We start from the raw sequence: 22764 nt of genomic DNA, 5'->3' as shown, positions 1-22764 counted from the left end.
CTATCTGGTTCATGATATACCAAGACACTGAAATCCCACCAACACCTGTGCGGTCAATGCTGTGGTTCTGTTGTTTTCAACAACAGAGAAATAAGTGTAGTGCCTACGGGTATAAAGCAGTGTGCCCACAAAACTGCCTTCCCAAACATATACATTGAAGATGGTTATCCTTTATCCTTCTCCTCTTGAACTCCATGAAATGCCCCGAATACCTGTCTTTTCAGTAGTCTGTGAATCTTCATATAATCTTCCATATAATATGGCCTTACATCATCCCCAAAGATGATAATTACCGGGCCGTAATTTTCAAGACTGTCCCAAGGTGGAAGACATCTACTGGTGCCAGGGGTTGGAAAAGACATTCTTAAGAAAAAACAGTACTCTAGGTCTGTGATTGTCAGTATTTACCTGTAAACAAGATAAAGTGAGGTAATGATTTCAGATGTGCAAAATACTTCTGGCTAATTTATCCAAGTAATTGAGATGCATTTGACATTTGTCACATGAGGCATCAGGATCTAAACTTTTCCTAAGAAGTCACTAAAGAATTTCCTCTTGAGAGATATTCCTTCTCAAAAATGATGATGCTTTTCTTTCCTTAACCTAATCTCCACCAGCATCTACCTCCTGCTTGGACATGCTCACACCAAGAAGCACAAGCCCATGCTTGTTGCTAAGTAGCAACTCTGCTTTGAAATAAGAAATACTTTTAGCTCACACCTGTAATCCTAGCACTTTGGGAAGGCAAGGTGGGTGGATTGCTTAAGCCCAGGAGTTTGAGACCAGCCTGTTCAACATGGCAAAAACCCTGTCTCTACAAAAAATACAAAAAAAGATTATTCTGGCATGGTAGCATGCACCTATAGTCCCAGCTACACAAGAGGTGAGGTGGGAGGATTGTTTGAGCCCAGGAAGTCGAGGCTGTAATGAGCTGTGATCGTACCACCACACTCCAGCTTGGGTGACAGAGAGAGACCCTGTAAAAAAAAATTTTTTAAGTATGTATATTCATGATTCATTTTTGGATGTGCAGTGTATTTGAATCTTCTTGATGGAAGAAATATATCACAAGGCATGGCTCATTTACAAGATTCTGAATAAGACAGGCCATGAGGGGAGTTATTAGAAAGAACAGAACAACTACACACCAGAAACCCAGATCTCTGGGTTGGGGCTAGGTTGTAGCTTTCATCTCAGACCTTGAGAAGCTCCATTAGTGGAAACGAATCTAATGTGACGGCTTGGTCACATCCTATCTATTAGGAGCCACATTCAGGACTGAGGGGTGCACAGTAGGGACCCTGCTTTTTGAACACAGGCAACTTCTACTCAAACCGACATATTCAAAAAAACACAAAGTGTACACAGGGAGCATGACCCCGAATCAGACTTGCATCCCATTACAAAGAGATTGCGTTCTTTAAACTGTGCTAAAGGGGCATCTAAACCATCTGTCTTCTGCTTCTTGGTGGGCTGTCACAAAGAGTCTGACTCTAAACAGGAAACATTCCCAGGTTATAAATAGAAAGGGCATGACAAATATATTTTGCCTAAAGAAAAATATTAATGAATAAATAAACCCAAATTTTGGTAAGGTGTCAGCCAAAATATGTTCATCACTGTCAGTTTGAGTCAGCCACACAGCATTTCCCAAGTTAAGAACAGCTCGAGGCTGTTGCTAAATTGGGATTATAAAAGATGTCTTCATACACAGAGTCTGTATTTCCAAGGAAGAAGCAGGATGAATTTCCCCCTACTCTCTATATAAAAGAAAAACTGAAAACTACCTGGAGGAAAGCCTCCCTGCTTGTGTTTTACTTTTGTTGCAATCATCCTTTCCCCATCCTCACCACCACTGTGTCCAATAGAAGGAATTATTTGACTCCATCCATACAATGTGCAACCGCTATACAGTTCTGGAATAAAATTCCTGGGTTTTGAATCTTGGCTCCCCAACGTGGTTCTATGACAGCCAGCAAATCACTTGCTTTCCCTGTTCCTCTGTATCATTGTTTGTGAAATGGAGATAATCATAAAGACCTCAGGGCTTTTGAAAGAGTTCAAAGAAATAATGAAATGCAAATGCCTAGGTGTGTACTCAGCATACAGATCCATGAACACTGGCTATAATTAATAGAAATGTCCAAAGCATTTCCTTGAGCCACTTTTATAAAACACACTTACAGCACTTGATTTCCATGGTTTGTGTGCATTTCTTACCGTTTTTATTGTGAAGTTCTGTGTTGAAAACCTCTTTACGTTCATCCAGCACTTTGCCTTGTTGCTTTAAACAAAGTGGGTGCTTTGCAGTGAAAAGTCTTCTTAGCAAAACATTTCACAAATCTCTGAAAACATTTTCATCTTGGTTAATGAGAGACAGTGTTCTTTCAACCCAATTATTGATCATCTATCCCTCTAAAGTCAAATTTTAGCAATATTTGATTTTAAAATGACTACAATTTCAATTATAGGAAAAGGCGTAACATTTCTGCTTTAAAGTTAGTAATGTGGGGAATGTGGATTCTGCCTTGTCCAGAATGATGGCAATGGAAGAACAAGGTGCTTCTGGATGGAATTCCACAATGACCTGGCAGCCACATTTGGAAAGCACACATTTTCCATGGAGGTGACTCCCTGAGCTACACTTTGGCATGATGAATGGATCCCCAATGCTCCAGCAGCCTCATCCACAATGGCAAATATTCAGTGCATCCTTACAGCTCTTTGCAGAACCTGCCAATGTGTTGATGAAATATGTGGTTTATAATAAACTCATAAGCCTTTTTATCTAAAATTGAGGCTGGGCACGTTGGTTCACACCTGTCATCCCAGAACTTTTGGAGGCTGAGGTGGGAGAATCTCTTGAGCCCAAGAGTTCAAGACTGCAGTGAGCTAAGATCACACCATTGTACTCCATCCTGGTGACAGAGGGAGGCCCTGTTTCTAAAATACATTTTAAAATAAATAATAAAAATAAAATAGATAATATTTTTGTTTTGCAATTTGGGAACATACTATTTTCTTAATCAATATATTCATATGTTTATATATATATATGTATGTATTTTTAATAGGCATTAATACAGCACATTTGCTTGCTCATGGGAACCAACCCAGGACAGAGGTGGGATCGGATGCTCTTTCTCCTTAATTCCCGAACACGTGCATTCCCTGATGATAGGGGGAGGTTGTGACGAGGAAGGATTTCTGCCTTGATGCTCTGTGGATCTTTCCCCAGGAGGCATCAAAACTGTGCAATGAAATTCTACACAACTCAGGAAATAGAACAGTCTCTACTCATACTATAAATAATTTTATTTGCAGGGGATATGATTTTGTTTTTAATTTAGAGTAAATTAAGCAGCATAACACAGACTAGCCTGCCCCTGGAGAATAAGGTTTGGTGACGAATGTCAATTAGATTAGGTTTTAAAAAATTATTATAATCTTAGTTTACAGCACAGTTATGTGAGTAATTGTGACAATTCCCACCAGTCTAATCTAAAGCTTCAGTTAGGCCTTTAGACTTTTAAATATCATTTTTAATTTAGTTTAAAATCCATGTGGATAATAGGGAAAAATGGCAAGTTTTTTTTTTGTTTTTTGTTTGTTTGTCTTTTGTTTTTTGCCTTTTGGTTTCATGCATTCCTTTCCTCAGTGTTCTCTCACATCTGTTTTAAAGCTCAACTGACAACCAATATTCTCTTCCTAGGAATTATTTTGGCATATAAAGCAACCACAGCACTATTATTTAGCCCCTTCAGATAAAATGGAAAGACACACACAATACACACACACACACACACACACACACACACACACACAGATACATACACAGAGTCACTGATCAAAAGATCAGTACAGGCCAGGACCTAAAACAGAAGGTGAGTAGCTGTAGTTGACTGAAATTAAACCAGGCCAGGGTTGACCCAGACCCAGCCAACAGTTGTTGACAGAGGCTTTGAAGAGGCTCTATCAGACACATATCAGATTATTCTCTAGCCCCAGCAAAGGGGCATTGAAGATCTGTTGAGTTTAAAAGACAATTTCCTGATGATTTGACCTTGCCAGGGTAGAAGCATTCATGACTTTGGCCTTTAAAACCCTCTGCAATTATCCAACTCAGTAGTGATAGTTTTTCTAGGTGTCCAAGCTGCTTAACAAATCATCCAAAACTTGGTGGCTTAAAACAACAACCATCATTTACCATCTCTCAGTCTCTGTAGGTCCTCCAGAGTATTCAGCAGTGATGCTGGCTCAGAGGCACTCAGGAGGATGGAGTCTGGTGATGGCTCAGGCTGGGGACATTGTCAGGTTTCTCCTCTCATCTCTCTGATGCCAGGGCTGGAATAACTCAAATAACAGGGGCTGGACAGCTGAGATCCTCGGGCACCTCTTTCTGTGTCTCTATGTCTCTCCCTGGAATCTCTCTCCAGCACTGTGTTTTCAGGGTGGCAGTCCCTCTAGTATACTGTCTCAGGGCTCCTGAGGCATGTTTCCCCATGAGAGCAAGAAACCGGCAGAGCTGTGTCACCTTTGCTAACCTAGCCCAGAGGTGGCCCAATATCACTTCCACAATTTTCTATTCATTAGAAGAAAATCCCTAAGTTCAGTTCACATTAGGAGACAGGAATTGGACTCCATATTTTGAAAGTGGTATGCAAAAAATTCAAAGATGTGTTCCAAACCGTCACAATGGCTATGCCTAATAATTTTTTATTTTCGTAAGTACTGGATGGGTTTTACCCAACATGATAGCAGGTATAGATTTTTCTTCCTTAAAAATTTTTTAGCTTAAAACATAGGTCATATGTCATCCTTTTTTATTACATAATGAAATAATTCTTAAGCAAATATTCTGTGAAATAAGGAGAGCTATAAATAAATAAATAAAATAAATATATAAATATCTAGATGAAATGCTCATAAAGATGTCAGACTTAAAAATGTTATCAGGTCATTTTTACCACCTGTTCACTTTTCCTATGAATGTAGCTCTTGGAAAATATAAAGGCCAGTGCTTTAAGCAAGTAATATGCACAATTTTAAAATGAGTAAAAATAATAGTTTTAAATATGAGTAAAAATAAAAAATAATGTTGAAAAGAAACATCCTCTTACAAGATCATGCCCCAAAGCCACTGAGGTTCTTTTCTGGACACTTTGAATATGATTCTCATTTGAAGCTGACGGAAACTACAGTAATTATTAACACAAACCCAATAAGTAATAATTAATTTTTGCCTTCTTGTTTATGCCTCAGGGAATATTTCTGCAATCAACTGATATGTCACCACCTGAATTAACACTAAAACGTTTCTTTGGTATTCGACAGGTGTTAACACTGACTAAGAATCACAGCCTTTTTAATTAGCAAAATTCATTGTGTTGAGGGCTAGTTAGGCTTTTATCAATTAAAAAAAATTTCTTTTTGAATAATAGTGAAAATTTAGCCCAGCACTTGAATGTCCCCAAAGAGGTGAGCATATGAAAGAAACCACCGAACCCAGAAAAGAAGAAACATAAAGCAATGTTTATACCCCTTCTATGATTCTTCCAGAAAGAACTCTAGTGGATTACCTGCAGGGAGACTAAAACTTAGAGCTCTGACTAGAGTAGCAAAAACAGACAGGAAGCATGGAAAATAAGACCAGCCTAAGTTTAAACAGAGTTTGTAGAAAGCAAAATGCATGTGCTGAGGATTTCTTATTTTTAAAGTTAAGCTTGCCACATGTTATAACATCAAAATATTCAACTACTATTTCATGTCATTTTCACATGTTTCTATAAAACCTGATGAGAGAATTGAGGAGGGAACAAGTCTCAGTTCTAAATTTGCTTTATATTTGCCAATTGTTTTCACACTGAAAAGAACTGAACTGACATAATTTCAGAACCAAAGAAACGCACATTTTACTGGGCAGGTGTCCTGGTCTACAACTCTCATACAGAGAATATTCTTGCAGAGAATGTCAAGGCTGAGGTCAGAAGCCCCAGGTAAGAAAGGCGTATTGAAACATTTTGGTTTACAAATAAGTAAAACAGAAATCTCAGAGCTTAATTGCCAAATAGACTAAAAATCTCACATAATTTTTAAATAATGAAACTAATTATGAACAATAAAATTAATTAAGTTTTAAAGCTGGGACATTTCCTCAAAATATATTTTTTTCTTATTCCCTACAGTTTAGAGGCAGATGGGCTCCAATGACTGTGTTTCTTGGAGTATTAGAATGAATGGGATCCTGTTCTTTGAATTCGCAGACTGATAATAAAAGTCCCTGCCCCTCTGCAGCCTTTGCCATGTGGCCTGCGTTTCAATTAGTATACTTTTAAAATATAATCAAAGCTGAAATTATATTTTTAGCTGTCTCCAGGGGAAAGCTATAATGACAGCTGGGACTAAAATGAAAGGATTCCCATATCATGTAAAGGGCGCCAAAAAGAAAGCTATCAAGATCCCGGTTCTCCATCTCATCCTGGACACCAGCAAGCTTTGGGACCTGAAATTAATGCTCCGCCTCTCAGGTACTCCATTTCCAAATCCGTATACTTGACTAATTATCTAAGATCCCTCTGGCTCTCAGTGGTTACGATCATTTGAAACTAATCCTCATGACTTCTGTAATAAGGCCTCAAACCTAAAATTACATGCCAAAAATGAGATAATCAAGAAACAAACCATGATTTAAATTCCCCCTTTGGGATTCTTTTCAACTCTGACACACCCAGCCAGCACATGGAATATGAACCAAGTGCTATTGCTGAGTGGACACATTGAAAAGTCACCACAGTTTTCTCCATAAAATAGTTACTGAGATTCGATCAGATATAAAATACAGTTGTAGATGCTAAGATAGGCAGGTGTGAGGCGCCACCCCTCCCTGGAGTTGCTGACAGCACACACAGGGATATGAGACAAGCACACTCCTAAAGTGGAAGAACAATGCTGCACAAGTAAGTAATGCCACAGGATCCTTCAGGTGTCCCTTCACCAGCTGGAAACCTCTGTGGTCGGTGGCACCTCTGCTTGAGTTCTCCTCACACCCACTGGGCTCATTCCGCCCACTCAGCCCGGCCAGCTGTGCTCAGCTAATGCTGCCGGCCTGGATCCCACACCTGCCAAGGGCAAGCCAGGCATGGAGTGGCAAGAGGTGTATGAGTGAGCACGCACAGGGTCTGGCCACTGCACACAACCAGATATGTCGGCTGCTGTGGTATGGCAGGCAGCTCCAGGCACCGGCACAGGCGCTGGCTCAGTGAAAGGCTGCGACTGAACCAGATGTACCACACGTGGCTTCTGCTGTGGGCATCAGCGTCTGGACAATGGGAATGCAGTGGCACCCAAAAGCTCAGAGACACCAGGAACCACAGATCCCCAAAGAGGGTGTTACAGTGTGTCACAGCCCTGGCTCAGGGAGCCTAGAGGTCTGCACTCCCAGAAGGGCCACAGCTCTTCATTCCCACAGTCTGGGAGTGTGTGACCACCCACAGCTCAGTAAGCTGGCCAGGAAAGCATTACACCTCCTTTCGCTCCAGCCATTCAGTGGGTCCCGAGTTCTTGTCTCATGTCCAGGAAGAATGAGTTTACATGGACTACTAGAGGATGAGTAAGGCAAAGAAGAGCCTTATTGAGAGACAGAACACCTCTCAGCAGAGAGGAGGCCTGAAGTGGGTAGCTCCTATCCACAGGCAGTTTGTCCCAAAGAGAGTAGATGAGGCCCAAAATGGGTAGCTTCTATGGCAGGCAGGTCATCCCAGAGAGTGTCTGAGTCTGGCTGAGTCTAGGGTTTTTATGGGCTCAGGAGGGAGGAAGTGCATGCTGATTGGTCCATGGGTAGCCATGGTTGGGGCTGGAAAAAGCACCGTAAGTTCCCACTCTGGGTCATGGACACCTGAAACTGGCAGCCCAGCCCCCAGGCTTCAGTCCCTCCCTGGCTTGAAACAGGGAATTCACTGGGGACCTGCCCCTTCCCATCTAGGAACCTGTCTGCATCCTGCCACCATCAACATGCTGTCTGCAGTGCCCAGGCTGTCCATGTTAAGGAGTGCCCACAGGCCCATGCAGAGCCATCGTCAGCCCTCTGGGCCTCACTCCCTGAGCTCATTGGTGCCCAAAGTTTCAGAGGGGTCTGGGGCAGCAGGCAGCTAGTGTGTCAGCACTGCCCTTGGCATGTGCACACCCAGCCAGGTCACGACAGTGCCCAGGCTTGACCACAACTTTGCCCCACACTGGAGTGGGCACCAGGAATGAGGAGAGGCCAGGGAGTGGGAACAGGCACTTCCAAGCCTGCCAGGGCAGGAGTCTTCTCAGGCCCCTGAGAGTGCAAGGATGCCAGGGTCTGGAGCCATGGCTGGGTGGCTGGAGTTGTGCCTGGGAGTGTGGGGCTCCTGCCCCACCAACTCAGCAGGGTGTAGGCCTTCCACCTGTTCCTGGCCCCCACTGGCTTCATGGAGTGCATGGCCCAGGCTGCAGCTGGCATCCTCACAGTGGCTGCTCCAGATGGGCTGCCACAGCCATCAATGATAAAACAGGTCACAGTGATATCAGGGCAGTGATACACAAGATGGGGAATGTCCAGCCACTTTGCTAAATGTAGCAATGTCTGTGAAGGGTCTCCCAGTAATCTCCTTCAGCTCCCTGTAAAGTCACCCCAAATAAACATAAAATATATACAAGAAATGATGTGCTTGACATGCAAATGCAAATTGAAGGCCAATTCCGTATTCCTGACTTCTAACCAATTAATTATCCCATTTGCAAAATTTCCAAATAAAAATTCTTGCCTTCTTTTTGATAATGGTCACTTTTTAAGGAGACCAGGTCTTAATGAATTGGTTAGTGAGTGAAAAGTTCACAATTCAGGGTTTGTATATAGTAGTGTGAACTAGCATGCCTTAAAAACAATGAAAATGATACTGAGGGCTTGATCTGAAAATAAAAATGCACAGTTGTGCCTATATAAAGAGGAGGATTTATGAAACCAGGTCATGAATTTATAGGAGGAACCCAGTCATCATTTTTCCCTTCTGTCATTAAGGTCTCTTCTGCAGAGATTCCGTGTTCCAGACAGAAACAGTCCAAATTATAAACATTTTCTATAGGAGTTGCCCTGTCAAGCCCTATTCAATGAGCAGGTAAGTTCTGTGACAATCCGTGTCAACTGAGGAAGGGTAGATGTGTTCATGTGCTCATTTTACTGTATGTGGCCTCTAGCTGAGAATCTTTACTCAGTTTTCTTGCTCCCATCCTTCTCTTCCCTTTCTGTTCTCCCCCAACACACACGTTGAAGGGCCCAGATGTAAGGGACCCTCACTATGTGAGAAGGGGAAGCCCAACTGAGATGGAGAAAATCATAGCAAAAGTGGTCACTGAGGAGGTGGAAGAGGCAGGTGGTGGAAGAGGAGGATGGCCTGGCAAGCCCCTGTAGAGGATGCGAGACTTCATCCTCTGGGCAAGGGGTAATGATTGAAGTACCTCCCAGGGGATAAGCGTGGCAGGGGCACCCTGAGAGCAGTGTCTCTACACGATGTCTCAGACTGCAGAGTGGAGGCCACCAGATGTGGGGTCCAGAGTGGGTCACCGAATTGGTCAACAGGATGCTGTACGGGCATTTTTGGGCAACTCAGGATGGTGGTTTGAACTTGGCTGGTGACCATGGAAAGAACAGGAGCAATACAAGTGGGGCTTTGGAGGCAAAATCCACATGATCTGTAAATAGGCTGTATGCTTGTGTGTAAGGGAGAAGGAGTAGCCAGGGGTTTCTGAGTGTTTGCACAGAACCTCATGCTGCTCGTGACAGGCTCAAAAGGACTCGGCCCTGTCTGCCTGTGCACCCTCTCTGTGGAAGGAGCAGCGGTCCCGGACACAGGAGGTGATGGGACCATGGCCAGCTGCCCACTGCCTAATTCCTTGGAATAGCTCTTACCTCCTAAGTACCCAAATTTAAATCAAGTACACGATTCAATCATTCTTACATTTTTTCCAAAAAAAAAATTATGACAATAAGCTCTTTGTTTTTGTCTGTTTCTACCATGCGTGTTTCACAGTAGGGTTTGAAACTTAAATTTCAAAATATCCCGAGAAATAAGACTCCTCTTGTGTTTCTGACCACATGGAAGCAAAAATAATAAGACAGGCTGAGCATGAACATGTTTACAGATTCATCCTTAAAACAAAAAAAGAAGAAAATAGATGAAGCATTTGATGTTTGGAATCTCTTTTCAAACTGAACCACATTATTTGTATTTTCAAGACCATAAACTTGCAAGGATTTCCTAGTTGGTGTTGGTGTTGTTCAAGTGCATGTTTTACAATCAATGCTCTTCGGGGGTTTTATAAGCTTGTTTGTTTTTCATGGTGCCTATTCACAACTAAAATAGGTTGGATTTTGCTGATTACATGAACGTTGAGTCTACTGGTTTTATGACAGTGCATTATCACCATTGCTCCATGGAGATTAATCTTTTTCCATTAAGTTTTTATGCTCAGAAAGTATTCACTTTTGCAAAGAATGTAAACCATTACTATTAACTCTAGGAAATCTGAGGATGAGTTTTTGGTGGAACAGTTCTGGAAGATGGTTAAATTCTCAAGGCATAAGTGATTTGCATCTAATAAAACACAATAGATATGTTGTGTCTAATAAAACACAGTAGACTCCACGTGTCAAAGAAAGTATCCTCAAATAATATAATAATATGAAGTAGAAATGGCAAAATGGTAAACAAAGCCAACTTCCCAGTAAAAATCTCAGGAGGTTGTTTCCCACAGGCTCTTTTCATGAAAAAGACTTGAAGTAGTTTACAATAAAACACATACACAGAATAAGACAAAAATAATACAGAAAAGCAGGATTGAGAAGATAGGTGTTATTCAAGGGATTTGAGGGAGAAGTTGCCTAGGCTTTCTCGCCAGCTTTCCTCCCGGGCATGCGAAGGATGCTGCTCTCAGCTCTGGGCTGCTGAGTGACGCTGTGTGACTCGTATGAGCCAATGAAATGGGAAGGAAGATAACAGGTGCCACTTCCTAGTGTAGGCAATGAAAAGCCCATGTGTGAGCCTGGGTTCTCTGCTCCCCTGACACTTCAACTGAGGACAACATGTACTCCCAAGGATGAGGGAGTGGAGCCCACATCCACTTGGACTTCTGATGGAGTCTCCCTGCCAACCTTCTCAGGGCTTTTTGTTGATTCTGCTAAACCACAGAAATTTGAGGGGATTTGGGGTTTATCCTAGCCAGTCCTGACAAATACTGTGAGTGATTATTTAGAAAAGGAAAAAGAAATGTCTGTTCCCCAAAAGGCATGGATAAGTGAGATTAACAATGATACAAAGCCTAAACTAAGTAAATAATTGTTCATCGAATATAATTGTGTTAGGTTCTGTTTTTTGAGTATTTGCATCTATTAAATGTTCATGCATTATCTCACTTAATCCAGACGTGGGAAGGAGGGTTTAATGGAATTAAATAGTTTACATGATTTCTAAGAAATAGAGCAGGACCTGAACTCAGTGGGTCTATTTCTAGAGCAGAACTTGGAACTGTGATTCCAAAAAAAGGACTTTTGCACAGAAGTTTGCCTGGTAAAATTACCACAACTCAGCAGAAGAAAAACCTTTTCCTAGTTCCAAATAGACTGAAACTTGGCACATGAAGTTTTAAATAAGGAACACAATGACCAATTTATTTGACAGTAGAAGAATAATAACAAGAACATGGGTTGTGGGATGAAGTAGGCACAGGGTTGGATACTGGGGTGACCATGCTTTTTGAGGGAGATAATTAAGAAAAACAAAATGCCCTCTTACTCAGGTGAATACTGTATAGTGTCACATGAAATCTAGAGGCCCCTAAGAATTGTTGGTTTGTCTTTTTTAAAACTTTTTTTTTTTTTTGAAATGAAGTTTTCACTCTTGTTGCCCAGGTTGAAGTGCAGTGATGTGATCTCAGCTCACTGCAACCTCCGCCTCCTGGGTTCAAGCAATTCTCCTGCCTCAACCTCCTGAGTAGCTGGGATTAAGGGCACACACCACCACGCCTGGCTAATTTTGTTGTATTTTTAGTACAGACAGGGTTTCACCATGTTGGCCAGGCTGGTCTTGAACTCCTGACCTTAGGTGATCTGCCCATCTCAGCTTCCCAAAGTGCTGGGATTACAGGCGTGAGCCACCATGCCTGGCCTATATCTTTGAAAATTCTTTAAAAGATGTTACTTGCATATGCAATTAATAAAAATACTGTGCTGCATAAACACAAATATCAGTTTCTTTTCAATGTAAATGTCACAATTTTAAAGAAATGAATTCAAAATGAACATTCTCTAAATTCAGAAGGGAAAAAAATAACATAATTATTGTCTTAACTGCATTGCATACAATGAGCTATTTTTAAAAAGCCCGTATGTGAGATGGTAAAAATATTTGAATAAAATTAAGCAACTTACTCAATTATTTTGAAGTATCTCAAAATAATCTAAATTATTTTTTATAAATTATTCATTTTCCTACTTTATGTAAGTGAATATAGACTATAGGAAAACTAGTATCTGACCAAAGTGTAAATCCAAAATATTGGCCCTGTCACCTTCATATTGAGAGGCCTCCTGCAGTCCAGGGCTGAATAATCACAAAACACAGCTTATGTAGGTTATTGAAGACCTACTTTGAGGTCTTTGAGGCCTGGATGTAGAGCAACATGTGAATGCCCAGAATGTATATGAAGGTCTCTGCAACAGCACCACATCAGGCTGAATAACACAAAACAGAAAATATCCTCAAAATTCCACTCATGTTCCTAACACTCACTTTTTACATTGCTAATGGAGGCCCAAAAAGAAGGGTTTGCCTGTCTTTACTAAAAATACAAAAATCAACCAGGTGTGGTGGTGCGCACCTGTAATCCCAGCTACTCAGGAGGCTGAGGTGGGAGAATTGTTTGACCTGGGAGGTGGAGGTTGCAATGAGCCGAGATCATGCCACTGCACTCCAGCCTGGGCAACAGAGCAAGAATCTGTCAAAAAAAAAAAAAAAGAAGGGTTTGCAACTGAGCAGCCTTGGAAAACTATCAATCTTTTTCCCTGTCTGGGTTGTTAAGTTTTGTTTTATTTTGTTTTGGGTTTTTCAGATAAGTGAAAGGAATAGCAAGAGGTTATAGAAGTCTCTAGGGGACCCAGAAGTCTTGGAATGTGCCTGATTTATCTTAAGGATTGGATCTATCCAGTACAGGCTAATTAGCCTTCAACATTGGCCATGCAGTAAGATGTAGATTACTGATATCATTTGGATCTGTGTCTCCGTGGAACTCTTATGTCAAATTGTAATCCCCAATGTTGGAGGTGGGGCCTGGTGGGAGGTGATTGAATCATGGGGGCCATTTCTCCTGGTTTAACACTGTTCCCCATGATGTTGTCATGGCAAGGGTAAGTTATCACCAGATCTGATTGTTTACAAGTGTGTAGCCCCTCCCCACTCTGTCTCTTCCTCCTGCTCCAGCCGTGTAAGACGTGCCTGCTTCCCCTTCACCTTCCACCACAATCAAAAGTTTCCTGAGGCCTCCCCGGAAGCCACAATGCTTCCTGCACAGCTTGCATAACCAGACAATTAAATCTCTTTTCTTTATAAATTATCCAGTTGCAGGTATTTTTTTATAGCATTATTAGAATGAACACAATTAACTAAGTAAAAAAGATCTTGCATAAAAATAACAGTTTTCATGTTGGGGGGTTATGAATACTTAGTGGTTTGCAGATCACCATCAAAAAACCATGAATGTCCACAAACTGCAAGTAAATTGTACGTGTTCGGGAAGAAGCCCCATAGCATTCATTAAAGTTGCACTATAGCTGAAGCTGGGTTAAAAACACCTCCAGTGGTGTGATGTGATCACAGGGGTCTTGACCCACTTCCCTCCTTAATGTGATTAGTCTATTTTTGCTTCCCTGATGCACGTCACTCATATCCCGCAGTCTCTTCTCCTCTATCTGGGTCCCAGCTGCTGTATGCTCTTCACCCTTGCCTTGTCCTTGCCTGGATTCTGTTTCCAGCAGCTGATACCTCCTCTATGATATACACTATCCCTTGCTCTATTCCACCTAGTATTGGACTGGAAAATCCACAAGAAGATTCTTGTTCTGTGAGTTGTTAAAAATATTTGTAAGTGGATAGATTTTTGCAATATGCATCATCAAGGTCAACGGAGACATTGTGAATTACTTCTATAAAGCCTTGAAATAGATTTAAACAAAATATTAGACAAATGGTGATTTGTTTTTAAATTTCTTAACTCACATACTTTAGAAAACAAAATCAATACAATGTCTGTTATTTAACTGGGTAATTTTAAAATGAATCATAAGGAAGTCAAATCTAGCATGTATTTAATACAATAGGAGTAGTAGTAAAATTTAAAAACTGAGCATATTCCCAAAAAAAGCTATAGCCATGAAGATACATTCTTGGGTAGTTTTCATAATTGACTGGGTCATACATATATATACTTTCCAAATAATGTGGAAATCATCATTTATAACATGAAATTTGGACAGCACAGGTCAAGAACTGTTACAGTGAAGGCCACAGAAGTGAAAATGAGTTTGTTCCTCCTGAATTTCCTTGCAATGATTAATATTTGACTAAATTCAAAATGCCAAGTAAGAGAGAAGTGGAGGTTCAAGGACTCACCAAGAAAAATGAAATATTTTTCCCTGTGGAAGATCAGGAATCATGAAGTATAATTAAAACATTTTATTTAAAAGAAGGCAAATGTTCTAAGAACTTTCCTAGAATCCCAATTACCACTGCAGGTGCCAGTCACACCAACGCTTGACTGGTTTGGTAACTGTTTTTGCTAGAGGCACAATAAAAAAAAAATCTTAATTTAGTTTTTTCACTATTTTCAGGGTCAGATATCCCCAGCAGGCACAAGAGCATTTGCCCAATGTCCTGCACTTTTCAGAGGAATGTGAAGGAGCAGAGATAACTGGAAATCTACTAAGCTTTGATTCTGACCTCCACACTCCCCCTGGCAGTGCATTTAAGTCCCAGCCACAAAAAAAAAAAAAAAAAAAAAAAAAGGAACCTCTACTAGTAGATTGACATCCTGAGAATTACGCCAGCCTGAAGAAAAGAGTTTAATCAATTCTGATGGAGAAAAGATGGAGTGAAAAAGCCATGTATAAAATGGTCAGCATGGTGAGAACAGCTTGCACTGGTCTGCACTCTTGGTTTCTAAAATATTTTCACATAGATGACCTTGTTTGATACCCCCATTCACTCTGTGAGGTTGAAAGTGAAGTATTTTCAGCTCTTTTTGACAAATTGCAATTTTCTAAATTAGCAAATGAGGAGGGAATGTCAGGCAGCAAAATGGTGTGGTGTTAGGCAGTAACCCTGTGAGAGATAGGCTGAGCTCCCAGAACGATTCCTTCAGTGCCATTTCAACATCTTCCAGCCACTGCTACTGATATGGGTTGGCTGTGTCCCCACCCAAATCTCATCTTGAATTATAGCTCCCATAATTCCCATGTATTGTGGGAGGGACCTGGTGGGGGAGGCAATGGAATCATGGGGGCAGTTTCCCCCATACTGTTCTCATGGTAGTAAGTCTCACGAGATCTGATGGTTTTATAAGGGGAAACCCCTTTTGCTTGGTTCTCATTCTCTCTTCTCTGCTGCCATGTAAGACATGCCTTTTGCCTTCCGCCCTGATTGTGAGACGTCCCCAACCGTGTGGAACTGTGAGTCCATTAAACCTCTTTTTCTTTATAAATTACCCAGTCTCAGGTATGTATTTATCAACAGCATGAAAACAGACTAATACAGCTACTGTGAGCAAGGAGTTTAGTGATATTCTCACGACCTTCCGCTAACAGTTCTGGACATGCAGATGTGGGGATTTCCCTTCCTGATGCCTTGCCTCAAACCTCAGATAACTTGTCATTTAATTAGCCCTCTGATTTTCTTGACCCACCAATTTTTTTTTTTTTTTGAAGCTTAATGTCTGGAGAGGAACCTGCTTTCAAGTTGGTATGGACAATATGGACCAGCTTCATCACTGTCACCCCACATCTGTTCTCGAAATGAGAACAAGAGTAACTATAGAGGCTGTTCATGTTTACCTTTCTGGGATTGGGTTTTCTTGTATTTAAAATTAAGAAAGAAGACAAAATAAGTCTCCAAGACCCACACCAATTTCAAACATGAAAGGTTTGCAGTCTGGTAAAAATATTTGTAAGACAATCACTCTTACAAAACTTACTTCTAAGGCCACTGGAGAATCTTCAGAAGTTCCAATAATTTATAGAATTCACTGCCAATGAATATTTCTATCAAGACTCACATCTAAACAACCACATAGCCATTATCACAGCATTATAAAGAGTATCCGAAATGCTAGTAGAAACAACCCCAACCTAGAAATGACTCAGAAAAATGAACAGCATGTGCAAATGTCCCTTTCTCCCGTCATCTCCTCACCTCAGGGATCCCTGGGGTGGCTGCCAAAAAAAGCCATTCTGGGTAGGCAAAAAGCATGAGAGGAATTGGAGGTTCAGAAGTAAAGAAAGGAAAGGTACTGTGAAAAAGACGAGGCAGCATGGAGCTGGCCAGGGACAGATGCACAGAACGAGCTGACCTTCCCCAGCCCAAAAATATCTTCCCCCCACTGTGCCTGAAGTTTTGACTACACTTTGGCACACTGGCTAAAATCACATCACTGGGACATGCTTTTTGGATAATAAGCAGAAGGCTTTTCTTCCCCCCCAAAATGCAACTAACTCTAGGAGAGTTCAGAGACTGTCAAGCGCTGCATGCACTTGTGTGGGTTGGTTCAATCAGATTGCTTTCCTCCTGACACCCAGCTGAGACCAACAATCCTGAGTTACTCAGAGTTTTGAAAAGCTGGAAAGGGTAGGTAGGTAATTTTGGTGAAAGATAATTTTACGGAATGGGCTAATTTTGGTTAATGTAGACGGAGAAGTCCAGAAACACTGAAAAATGAAGGAGTTACAGAAATCTTTTAAGAATGTCAATTTCCTATTTCCAGCTGCTTCCTGGAGCTACCCTCAAACCCAGGAAAGGAGGGACCAGACACTTTGGCTGATATTCCATGCTTTTGAGGATTAGGTAATATCTTTCACAGATAAGAAAACTGAGGCTTAGAGAGATAAAGAGACTTGCCCAGGGTCAAGGTCGGACCATGTTACCTCCAACACGGCAGGCTCCACTCCATCCTCTTTCTTACTCTCCTCCTTTTGGGTTTCTTACTGCCCTCCTCTTCACTGCGACTACGACTCAAAAGTGGAGGCAACAATACTAGCATAACAATATTGCCCAGGTGCCATTTCTGTGATCCCACCTGGCGAGGCTAGTGAATATGTGTGCCATTGTTTCTGTGGAAGAAAATATGTTCTGGGCTCCAAATAGCCAATTTTTAAATAAGCTATTGGCATGCAATTGCTTGTAAGTTGAGGAAATCATACTTTTCCCCCCATCTACAAAAGTAAATTAATAAAAACTGTAGAAATAACTTCTTATTTGAAATCTTCCTCCCTGTTCCAAGGCATTGTGGTTGGTGTTGACTTGTGCTCTTTGAGCAGGAACTGTCCTGCACAAGCCAGGCTAGAGATTTAGTAAATGTATCGAACAAATAAATGAATGTGAGTGAATAAAATCTAATCTGGGTATCTTACTCAATAATATAGTTATATGCATGTATTCTTCAGATTAGACCGCAGAGGAAACCATGGGCTATCTCTGGCTCTGGCTGGCAATGAAAAGCAACTACATGTGGCATAATTTATTTGTTTTAGAACGACAAGTTGGGACATGAATTTGTTTAGTATCTTCTGGTATTTCTACTCCCTTTTTTGTTTTTTAGTCTTTACTCTTCCAAGAATTTCTTTTGACTGTAGAGATGAGAAGAATGGACTAATTCTAGAACCAATAATGGAGAACTTAACTTGGAAATATGAGCAGATAGGTAATTTCAGGATTCAGAGATCATGTGGAGGGTGCATTAAATAAAAATCTGTGAGTTGAGAAGTACAGTCACATGCATCAGGTAGTTGAAGTGTTAATGAAACAATTCCATTTTGAACTTTTTAGGAGCAAAAGCTTAAACTTTCCCCCACCCCCACCATTTCTATCACCAATCTTTGGTTTAGTCTTGGAGTTTTCAATCTAAGGGGAGAAGCCTGACCATTGGTTACTGGCAGATCTTCTGTAAATTCAGCTACTCAAGGGAACAGCTCAGAAAACTTACTTATTAATAAGGAAATCCCTACAATGAAATTAGTAATTCCAGGGCATGATGTAAATGGAAAATAAGACAAATGTGATTTGAACAATTATTCCCATTTCTGAAGGCAAGGGAAGCGATTTCCTATCTGAAACTTCTTGAAGAAACAGAAGCTAGGTGTGGGTGAAAGGATTCAGGAAACCTGGTACTGGATGTAATTCGGAGCTGTGCAATCACACTGCTAACGCCCAGGACAGAGGATTGAATAAGGAAACAGTGGCATATACATGTAATGGGATATGACTGAGCTTGATAGGGGGAAATCCTGTCATATACAACAACATACATAAACCTAGAAGACACTACGCTAAGTGAAACAAGCCAGACACAAAAGGACAAATACTGCATGATTCCACGTATAGTCAATCTAAAATATTCTAACACATGGAAGCAGAGACTAGAATAGTGGTATCATGGGCTTACGGAAGGGGGAATGAGGAGTTGTTCTTCAATGGGTATGAATTTCTAGTCATGTAAGCTAATTAAGTCTTAGAAGTTTGCCGTACAACATCGTGCCTATAGCTAACAATATTGTATCATACACTTACAACTTGGTTAAGAGGGTAAATCTCATGTTAAATGTTCTTGCCACAATTAAAAAAAAAAAAAGACTGCTTGGCTTCAACTCTCAGACCCACCACATGTCCTACCTGAGTGGCCTGGGGCAAGTTTTTAAACTTTCCTCATTTCAGAGTGGGGGTGGCAAATGGGGAATACTGGGACCTCAATTGGTTAATACATGTAAAAGCACTGGGCGTAGTGTAAGCCCTCACACATCATTAGCTGTTTACTCCAGGCCTAGTGGGCTTGAGACCTCAGGGAAGTTTGGCTTCTCTGGATCTCATTTGCCCCATCAAGATGACACAGTGAGGCAGCCCTGAGCCAAAGCCACGTTTGCAAAACAGAACAAGTGAACTTGGGGCAGCAGAGCAAGTAAATACTAAGGAACATCATTGTTGCACTCCTTACAACCAGCAGGAGTAGATTAAAGCAAGCGAGATCATGAATTCCCTGCCAGAATTTCCCTATGAACAAGACAGATTCTTGAGCTGCTGCCTGAGATAATTCAATTCCAAGAGATCTACCACTAATTAGTTCTTCCCTTAATTTGGAATTTTTAAGTGTAGACCAAAGATTGATGGTAGCATTGGAGATTTAAGCTTTTGCTTCTAAAAAAGTTCTAGAATGGTATCATTGTTTTTAAAAAACCTCAGCTACTTTACTGCAATGACTGGTGTGTGACTGTATTTTTAAAAATTCATCATTTATGATTCAACACATCCACTCACTACAAGTAATTCTGATCCTAAAATTTTCTATGCCCTCAAAATTCCAAGTTTAACTCTCCCTTTTTCCCCATAATGTAGCCCCTGCCCCAAAGCATTCCTTTATATACCCTTGAATTTCACCTTCAGTCACAATTCGTTCCCCTTACAGTCACTCCTCAGGCTGAGTCTGTCATAACCTCTCTAAGTAAAACTCTCCCATCATCATTTCAGCCCAGAAAATTCCAGTCACAATTGCCTTCTGGGGAATCTAAATCAGGTTATGGTAATGTGACAGCTCATTCAATATCCTGAAACTCCCTAGCCTCCAGCCATCAACTCCCATTCACAAATTCATATTTTATAGAAAAACTTTAAATGAAAGCTTAGATTAGGCAAAGATTGTAGTTTGGTCAAGATACCTGCTGGGATTCACATTCTCTATGGAGGAATCTGACTGGATTCTAAAGAACAATTAAATGCAGTCAATATTACTTAAAAGTTTGAGTTTCTCAGTAAAGGCAGTCTGACAAGAAACAATGATCTGGAGCTTGAAGGAGGCACCCAGAGATTTCAAGTTTCAAATTCACCCTCTAACATCAGGACTATTAGAGAGCTCCTTTGATTCAGACCAAAATGGTCAAGACCATGTTCAGGTAGCTCGTATTTTTAAGATTGTTGGAATATTTGACTGCGGTGAGGGCACAGTACATGAGCTAACAGTTGAATGGACATCAGAGGTTTGAAACAATGTGCTTTGCCACTAAATGGCCATGTGATCTTGAGTAAGTCACAACTCATATGGGACTCCCTGTTCTTGTCTATGAAATAAGGGCTAAGTCAGATGTCAAGTATGTCTCCTCCCATGCTAAAAGGCTTTTCCATGCACCTTCAGCAATCAAGCCCACATGGCAAGACCTGAAGGGTCACGACCTAAATTTCATTTTCTCAGTGAAACGTGCTCACACGGATGATTCTCTATTTCTCTATCCCCTTTGGAAATGTATTTACAAGATGCTATTACTGTCTTCCTATAACCAAGTTGATTCAAATTATTGTCTTTTTCAATTTTATAAGAAAGTAGGTCTTTAGTTTTGAAAACATGCCTACAAAACATATTTAAATGCAAACTTATCAAGAACAAGATGCCTTTTGCCCAAGTCAATAGAACCTGCCCTAAACCTGTCGTTTAAATGATCACTCATGAAATAACTGTCTCCTATAAGAAGACATGAACTAAAGGGAGACACAGGTATGATGGAATGGAATGCAGCCTGAATGCTAACAATCTGGTCTCATTTCTGCATCTTGCATGAGTGGCCTCATGATCTTGAATGTCCCTTCCTGCTCTAAAATTTGGTTCCTCTGGAAAACACACTCCATTCATTTTGGCCTTGAGTCTTAGCAATCTTATATGGTAAAATTGAGGGTCAGGTGCATAGAAACAGTTCATAAACACTTATTTAATATACAACAAATTGAGCAGAGGTTCTCAACAAATTCTACTGTGCTCAAGTTCATAAGAACTGAGAAGAGTGGAAGATTCCAAAGGTGGAATATAAACATATAAACATATGCAATTGCATTTTCTGATGGATCCTTAACTATTGAAGTATAAATTTACATTCAAGGAGTGTATACCTCCCACAACAAACTCAGATGGTTTGTATGTCATGTTTGAAAATTATATCATTTTTTATACTATCAGAAAACGAGTCCTGTAGTGTATCCTTTGAGATTTGTAATTGCTACAATGTGCCTAGTGTGTTGTGCAGGGATAAAAGATTCAAGAAATCTGATTGATGTGTTCATGGTTGTTCAAGAAAAAAACAGGCATTAGAGAAACTGTTCAAGTGAGGATTAAAGCCAAAAAAAGCTAAGCTCTTTCAAAATGGATACTTTTCAGAGTCTGCCTAAAAGATAATGTCTCCCAAGGTACTAAAAGCTATTGTGTTATCTGGGGAGGGAAGCTCATGGCTGTGTGACCTTGGGCAAGTCCCTTAGTTTTCTATTTATAAAATCAGGCACTCAAACCAGATATCTTTTCCAGCTCTAAAATTCTATACCTGAGTCTGAGAATGAATGCCTTCTTGCAAATGAAGTTCAATTCTGGCTTTTTATTATGATACAGTTCGGTTCAAATATAACCCAAACACAACCATGTCCCCCACTGCACAAAAAGCAACATCAAGAGCAAGCTTGATTTACATGGGAATTAGATCCAGCCTCAGATTTCAGCATTATGATGGGTTCCCACCAGAATGCGCTTGAGTCTCCTCCACCCTGTTCAACTGTACAGTAAATCTTCAGGATGTGAGATCAGTACTTGCCCTGATAAATAAATGATCAACATTAAGCCAATGTACTAAATCATCAGCTTCCCTCTCCTCAGTCTCCCTTCCCTGCCAAATTCCTATGGAAACAAACAAACAAAAAAGTCAGAAGCAGAAAATGTTTTCGGCCCAATACATGATTTGTTTGACCAAGATTGCCCTACATTTTATCATCGTGGCCTCCACCTGCCCTCCTACCTAGCAGAACTATTTTCAGCACATAGGCCGATGCTTATTTTTGTAGATGCACTAAGCCACATCTCCTGTTAGGCAGTTTTTGTAGAGGAAGTTATTCCTTAAGTCCATCCAGCTGTTTTCTCAAGTGTACCTTTAGGAAAAAGGGAACGGGAAGCCTGAGAAGACATGGCTAGCTCAGAACTGTCCCTCGTGGCTACAACCCAAGAAAAATATCTCAGGGAACTTACCTTGTTAATAGCAGATCAGCAGCACCTCCTTGTATGAAGGGCAGTCATCTCATTTCTTTACTTGGCCGTTGTAAGTCCTGGATAATTACTTTTCTCATTCTAATTTAATTTGCATTAAGCCCAGGGTGTTTAGTTTTTGAGACCTAACACTCAAATCTGGCAGACACTGGCTTGTGGTTAGGAATGCAAGACTCCTGGGAAAACATCTGGCCTCATTCTGAATAAATGCCTGAATTCATTTTATTCTCATCTAGAAACCTCTCTAAATGTCCTTCCTAATGAAGTATATGCTGCGCACATATTATTTTAAAATAAAAATAGACTGACAAATGACCTTTGAGAGAACCAGGAATAGGAGAATGTTTGCTACTTTACCATGAACTAATCATTAAAATGATTCCTAATATTTTCCTAAAATTTTAAAGAACGACACACCAACTCAAG

General features: G+C 40.7%; 1 long non-coding RNA gene across 1 annotated transcript in view; it reads right to left on the bottom strand.

Annotated features, from left to right (window-relative positions):
* LOC129006664 (uncharacterized) overlaps window positions 1-22449 on the bottom strand; it is a 38505-nt gene extending 16056 nt beyond the window's left edge. The window contains exons 1-3 of the long non-coding RNA XR_008492048.2: window positions 22321-22449; window positions 2221-2345; window positions 213-408 (exon numbers count right to left, since the gene is read on the bottom strand). This is a non-coding gene — a long non-coding RNA (uncharacterized LOC129006664). The remainder of the gene's footprint in view (window positions 1-212; window positions 409-2220; window positions 2346-22320) is intronic.
* Window positions 22450-22764: the final 315 nt, after the last annotated feature.

Source organism: Pongo pygmaeus, chromosome 8 (genome assembly GCF_028885625.2).
Source record: "Pongo pygmaeus isolate AG05252 chromosome 8, NHGRI_mPonPyg2-v2.0_pri, whole genome shotgun sequence".
Taxonomy (NCBI): domain Eukaryota; kingdom Metazoa; phylum Chordata; class Mammalia; order Primates; family Hominidae; genus Pongo; species Pongo pygmaeus.
The sequence above is the reverse complement of the archived record's forward strand: the minus strand, read 5'-3'. Positions and strand labels throughout refer to the sequence as shown.